A 7,842-nucleotide genomic window follows, 5' to 3' on the forward strand; every position below is an offset into this window, starting at 1 on the left:
AAAGTGGGGAGACAGCTCACTCCCGATCGCATTCAGTTAATTGTAAATATGCCACAACCCCAGACACAAAAGGAAGTGCGGGCCTTCATAGGCCTCACCTCATACTGCAGACAATGGATTCCTCAATATGCATTTCTAGCTAAACCACTCATCCAGTTAACGACACAGGAGGCAGCGACTTCGACTGCCCTCCCTTGGACTCAGGAACACACACAAGCTTTTGAAGAATTAAAGAAAGCCTTATGCCAAGCACCAGTTTTAGCAACACCATGTTACAGCAAACCGTTTACACTTTTTGTTACAGAACGTGATGGTACAGCATTGTCTGTCCTCACTCAAGATCAAGCAGGTTCATATAAGCTGTGCGCTTATTTCTCAAGTACATTGGATTCAGTAGCCCAGGCACTCCCTGCGTGCTTAAAGTCAGTAGCAGCAACAGCGTTAGCAATAAGACAGAGCGATTCAATTGTTTTAGGCCATCAATTAACAGTACAAGTTCCACAGGACACAGGAGGCAGCGACTTCGACTGCCCTCCCTTGGACTCAGGAACACACACAAGCTTTTGAAGAATTAAAGAAAGCCTTATGCCAAGCACCAGTTTTAGCGACACCATGTTACAGCAAACCGTTTACACTTTTTGTTACAGAACGTGATGGTACAGCATTGTCTGTCCTCACTCAAGATCAAGCAGATTCATATAAGCCGTGCGCTTATTTCTCAAGTACATTGGATTCAGTAGCCCAGGCACTCCCTGCGTGCTTAAAGTCAGTAGCAGCAACAGCGTTAGCAATAAGACAGAGCGATTCAATTGTTTTAGGCCATCAATTAACAGTACAAGTTCCACACTCTGTAGAGGTTCTGTTAAACAGAACCCAGACTCAGCACTTGACTATAGCACGACTGACAGGTTATGAATTAACGTTATTCCAGCCACACATAGAAATCAGGCGCTGCAGTATTCTGAACCCCGCAACACTGTTACCTACAATTATGACAGATCCAGCCCCGCATGATTGCATAGAGATCATTAATGCAGTAACAAAGCCTAGACGAGATTTAACAGATGTTCCACTGACAAACCCAGACCTGACACTTTATGTGGACGGTTCATGCATGAGAACAAGTACAGGAGAATTAGTGGCCGCATATGCAGTGACCACTGAAACTGAAGTTAAAGAAACATATCGTATTGACACATTGTCCGCTCAAGCAGCAGAGCTCATCGCTCTGACCCGAGCTTGTATACTAGCCAAGAACAGAAATGTCAACATATACACTGATTCCCGTTATGCGTTCGGAGTCGTACACGACTTCGGCATGTTATGGCAAGAAAGAGGTTTTTTGACCTCCCACGGTGCCAAGATACAACACGGTCCTCTCATTCAAGCACTGTTAGAAGCAATACATTTGCCCTCGGGCATATCAGTCATGAAGTGTAAAGCACATACTAAGGTCACAGATTCTGTTTCCCAGGGTAACGACCTGGCAGACCAGACAGCAAAACATACAGCACTGACTCACACCCAGACAACTGATGTAACAAAGACAATAGTACCGACAAAGTGTATGGCAGTCAAGGATCCCGCTCTAGATGTAATTGATATTCAGGCACATGCTACCCCAGAAGAAATAAAGAGATGGATTGAACTAGGAGGGATCCAGACAGATCAAGGTTGGATGACGAAGGGAAAATCTACATGGTTTCTCCCTGACTCTATGGTTCAAGTCATGATCAATACAGCACATAGCCCAGCACATCTAGGAGAGAAAGCGATGTTAGACAGTTTACAAAATCTCTGGAGCAATAAACACTTACGAGCGGCCGCAAAACAGAAAGTGCGTACTTGCATGATCTGTTGTCAGTTCAACCCAGGTAAAAGCGTCCCTGTAGAGCAAGGTGGATTTCATCCTCCCGATCACCCTTTTGAAGTCCTCCAAATGGATTATATCCAGATGAACCGTTGTCGAGGATTCAAGTATGTCCTTGTAGTTGTTTGTGCTCTGTCCCGCTGGACCGAAGCATACCCAGTCTCAGACTATACTGCTCCGACCACTGCCAAGCAGCTGGTTCGTGAATTCTTCCCACGATATGGTTTGCCCCGTGTCGTGTACTCAGATAACGGACAACCCTTCTCTTCCGAGCTAATGAAACAAGTTTCTTTACTGCTAGGATATCAGTGGAAGTTTCATTGTGTCCGACATCCTGAAGCCGCAGGCCTTGTAGAAAGGCATAACCAGACACTAAAGATACGCCTTGCAAAAATATGTCAGGAGAAAGGGGTCGACTGGATAGTCGCCCTGCCAGTGGCACTATTCTACATGAGGATGGTCGCCCACTCGAGATCAGGGCTATCCCCGTACGAAGTGGTTTTTGGCAGACCACCGAATATGTGGGGGACGCCCATTCCGAAAAAGATCACTGATGTTGATTGTAACATGTTGACAGATTACCTTGCCTCCTTGATGTCTGCACTCCAATCATGTCGTTCACAGGTTGCCGCAGCCTTCCCTGACAACACTGATGTAAAGCCGCACGAGGTCCGTCCTGGGGACCTGGTATTGGTGCGAAATTTCGACAGGAAGAGTCCGCTGGAGCCCCGCTGGAAATCCCCGAAGACCGTCCTTCTCACCACAAGGACCGCCGTAAAGATCGAAGGGAGAAAGGGGTGGGTCCACACGAGTCATGTGAAAAAATTTTGTGAACTGAAACCTGATCGAGACTCGTCCACCCCCACCAAAGACTGTGTTGAGCCAAAAGACTTTACAGTATCCGAACGAGAAAAAACTCCCCAAGAGGAGTACAGATCGAAACTCCGATCTAGCAAGTCAGACAGTTTAATTGTTTAAGTCCTCCCCTAGGTGAATCGGTTAAATAGTTTCTGACATGTATCCCCTAGATCGAGATAGAGAGAGAGAGAGACAAGTTAAGAAAAGTGCATATTGCAAATCACTTCGTAGTCACTGTATAGTGACACTATTAATCATGTTTATTCTGAGTATTTTAGTTATTGTTGCTAGCATTCTGCTACCTATCTACTGGCCTATTTTCAAGCGTGAACAATCTGTTTACAATGTCTCTGCTGAACACACTTTTAGTGAGTTACCTGCACACGAACTCTCTTACAGACTTGCGCTGCGCAACAATACATTCATTAGTATGTTACACCATTCCCATCAGACTAACAATGCTACAGACTGCTGGATATGTGGCCGACTCCCTCCCTACCAGAATTACAAGGGAGCTCTGCCCCTTTTTCCGTACCCGTTCACTCACAATGGCTCCTGTGGTGCATGGTTTAAAATAATCAATTCCTTAGATCCTGATATTGCTGTTTTCGATGGGGGCTGGGTTTGGGGAAACTTGAACTTAGTCCTGCTCGACGTCTGTTACCCTGATAAGGAGGGACTTCCCACTCGAATAGGAACTGATCTAGAAAATGAAGTATATGGATTAGGTAACTACACAATTAGCCTTATGATCCTTACTGTTGAATCCGAGGCTGCACCAGTCCTGCCCCATATGCTAGTATTACCAGTCACTGGTGGATTATGTATCCGAAAGAAAGGTTCAGTACACTTAGGTCATAGTAAATGCACTACTGTGGTCGAATTCAGTGATCATGGTAAATCGTCCTTCAAAGCTATCAGTCACTCCTATTTTGTTTGTGGTCATACCGCATACATACGTCTGCCTCCAGATTGGGATGGTACCTGTTATATTGCATTCCTTCTACCACCTGTTTTTCTAGCTCCCCCTGATTACCATAGAAATACAAATCTAGTAAAGAATAGACCCAGAAGAGATATCCCACTTGTCGACTACACAGAAACGGCATGGGAACAGTACACCGATTTTAATAAGGGATTCTTTTTCTTTTTAGGCCCCGTCCAAAACAGTAAATTAATACGTAGATTAACTAGAACACTTGAAGCTGTAGTACATGAAACTGCCTCCGCCTTAGGTAACTTAACAGAGGAGCAATCTGCTATGCGGGTTGTTGTCCTTCAAAATCGTCTTGTTATTGACGTCATCTTGGCAGATAGAGGTGGAGCCTGTAAGGTCATCGGGTCAAGTTGCTGCGTTTTCATCCCACAAAACGCGCCATCTGTCTATCAAGCTATTACCCGTCTGCATAAAATTGCAAATCAGATACATCAGAATCCAGGCACCTGGACTTGGTCCGGTTGGTTCTGGACAACGTTAACTGCTTGGGGATGGAAGGTCCTATCCTTCCTAGGTTTTGGCCTTGTCATAGTATTCAGCTGCTGCCTGTGCCTACAGTGTGGGCCGGCGATATGTGGACTGTGTGCCACATCGTGTATTGAACATTCCAGTTTCCTCTCAAACCGTCAAAGAAAGAAAGATGAGCAAATGATGCTGCAAGAACAACCTGATCAATTCATGAGGATCGAGATATCATGAAGGGTCCGTAGGGAACAAGGAGGGAATGAGGAAATGTAAATTTTATGGTCAAATTGTGTTCCCTAGCGCGTACCCCACCATCTCCATGTACGAGTTAAAGTGCATGTAACTTCCCTCCTGTACCAGCTATGAAGACGCAAATACATTTGCGTCCAACGTCAACATGTCCTCTTTCAGACCCACCCTGAATGGGTTGGATAGCCCGTTCCTAAGTATGCTATGCCAACGTCTTTTTGTAGTGTACTTCTACGTTTTTCAGCTCTAGCTGAGTAGGCCCTGAATTTCTGCCACCGAGCCTCTTTTCTGGCTTCTGATTCCAAGGGCCTCTGCCCAGGCTGCCTCTGTACCCGTGAACTCTGACTTACTTTCAGCGCGGCCCCTCGCGCTCAGCTCAGCCTGCTGCCTGCCAAGATTGACTATAACCTTCGAGTTATCTGTTCCGCTCCCCGAAAATACATTCCTGCCTGCTAGCTTCAGTAAACATCTTCCTCAGCTGCAGAGCCAAAGGGCCGGCCTGTCTCTGTGCAAATAATTCAAGTAATTCATAGCCCTGTTGCCATGCTCCCATGGAAGGCCCATGCCCCCATTCTTCTCATACAGACACTCAGGCGCTTATACACGCACTCACAGCAAGTATAGAATAGCTTCTGCCCTAGAGACCTTTCCGCCCAGATAGCTTAAGTTCCTAAACACCAGATATCAGATATGATAGAAGCACAAGTTGATCTGACATGCCAGACTTCTGTCTCTTTCCGTCAGTGTAAATGTCAAGTCCCCTGCACCCTCCAGCTTCACGTCAATCACACGTCATGCAGCTGCGCGCGCATTCAAGTTTCCGATTTCTGCTGACATTGCAACATTTCTGTTAGTGCCACCCCTTTGTGATACCTACCTGTGACGTTTCTAGCACACACCTCTAGTTCACGCCTTCTGATTACGTACTTGTAACACGTGTATACTGTTATCTTGTCTTCTCTCAGCTGTTACGCCCATTATAACTGTTTCCTATGACATGAATTAAGCATATAAGCTATGTAATGTAATAAAATGTAGCGCTCTATCCCTTCTGACACCCCTGTGGTGGTCAGAACATGATATCCTGGTCTAGACCATTCCTTTTTGAGGAATAAAACCCCTAAGAACTCTAACACCACGGACTCTGTTTCTTTCTTTCCGATTGAGTTATTATTGATTAAGTACTTACCTGCATAGAAATTAAGAGAGTAAATTAATTATTTACGTCAATGTCTGAACATTCAGTCCGTGTGGCAGTGTATAGATGAGAGTAAAAGGTGCGGAATTCGGTCAGGACCTCCCCTTGCCCTATTACAGTATTGCCATCAGGGGTATTAATCGTGTGGATGTAAGGTGTGGATGCAGACTTACGAATCATATTGGCTAACCGAGTGACCCGGCCTATCCCCTTCACCATAGCGCGGGGCCTCAGCATATTTGCCTAAAAATTTTAGTTCCCTTTGGGCCTCTTCCGCGTAATCCAAAAGCTTCACCTTCAGTTCTTTTGCCACCTAGGGATTAATTTCATTGCAGAAACGCTGCTCGAGTCTTCTAACCTGCGTCTCTATTGCCACTAAGGTACCTTAAATAGCCTTTAGGACTCCGGCCAGTCTTGATATACATTTTCCCCTTATCACCACCTTGAAAGCGTCCCACAAAATCGCGAACGTGGACACCGAATCTGCATTTAGGTCATAATAGTCTATAATGTCGGATCTAATTTCTTCCCTGAATGCATCGTCTAAGAGGGCATGTTGTGGGAGTTTCCAGCTAAAGGCCCTAGTTGGTAGGTCAGGGAGAGCAAGTGTCAACAGACAGGGGGCGTGATTTGATAAGGAGCGGGCAAGGTGGCGTACCTCGACCGTCCAGGCAGCCACATCGGAGGATACAAGCCAATAGTCCAACCGGGACCAGGCGGCATGATGGCTTGAAATGCACGTCCCCTCCCGCAAGTCTGGGTCCTGGAGCCTCCAGATGTCAACTAATTAACCCTCTTCCATTAGGTCATGAAGGGCCTGATTTGCAGCAGGGTAAAGTGGTCTGGGTACCCCCCTCCTATCTAGCACGTCACTAAGCACCACATTGAAGTCCCCTCCCCAGATAATGGTATTACATTTTGACAGAAGCTATTTTCACCCAGACCTCCTGAAAAAAGTCCGGGGAGTCTACATTTGGTCCGTAGAGGGCCGCTCACACAACAGGTTTTTCACCCAGGCGGCCTTAGAGTATTACATATCGGCCCTCAGGATCAACCTCAACTCATTCTCTCCAGTCCAATACCCTACGGAGAAGTATGGCCACCCCTTGCGCATAATTAGAATAAATTGCAGAGTGTGCATCAGCCCACCTATTATGTTTCAGGCGAGGCGAAGGTTTGGAATTCAGGTGGGTTTCTTGTAAAAAGCATACGTCTTTGTGGTGTCTCACTAAATATGCATGCACTAAACGTGCCTTTCGTCCATCATTCAGTCCCCGCACGTTCCAGATGAGGATTCTACACAGATTAGTATTTGTCCCTATCGGAGTGCCTGAAAAAAAAACATGTGAGCCCACCACCCTAATGCATTCAATCTGTCCGTGCACTTTCGGAAAAGGTAACAGACCTGACAGCTTAAAATCATTAACCAACCCAACCTCACCCACCTCCCACCCACCCGCTCCAACCCCCCAATCAGGTTGTGAAAAATCCCCCCCAGATCCACTAAAAAAGTGGGAACAACAAAACATTGAGAACCACCCCTCGTAGGTGTGGGAGCACACGCATACACCCCCGTTCACACAGGGTGGCTGAGCCTATGAAAAACGCTTCAGCAAGGTCACAAAATAACAAGAAAGAAATAAAACAGTGCAGAATAGCATCATCTATAAGAAGGATAGCATATTATCTAAGGAGCAATTAAGGCTAATTGTCAGTGGGGCGTGTATCCTATAGCATCTAAACCTCAAACAGTGCCCCTAAAAATACAGCTAAATCTCAGTTAACAGATCCCCCAATAAAAAGCCGGTGGTTCAATCATTGTCACTGAGGTGGTCATTAGCTCCGTGTTTCTCGGCACCTGCCGCTTTCCCTCTAGGGCCACAGATGTGCTTTGCAAATTTAAGGGCAGATTTAGCGTCAGTGAAAAAATGCGTAGTGCCATCATGGGATACCTTGAGTTTAGCAGGGTATAGCAGCGAGTACGGGATTTCGGCTTCAAGCAACAGACGTTTTGCAGGGAGGAACTCCCGCCGTGCAGCCTGCACTGTCGGCGTAAAGTCAGGGTAAAAGGAGATGGTATTACCTTTAGTGTGATTCGTCCCTTTTCTCTCGCCAGCTTCAACACCGTATCTCTGTCCTGATAATTCAAGAGTTTAGCAGGTATTGGTCGAAGTCCACCGGCGGTTTCAGATCCAGCGGTCTGTG

This window comes from Lissotriton vulgaris, chromosome 1_1, assembly GCF_964263255.1.
Source record: "Lissotriton vulgaris chromosome 1_1, aLisVul1.2, whole genome shotgun sequence".
Taxonomy (NCBI): Eukaryota; Metazoa; Chordata; class Amphibia; order Caudata; family Salamandridae; genus Lissotriton; species Lissotriton vulgaris.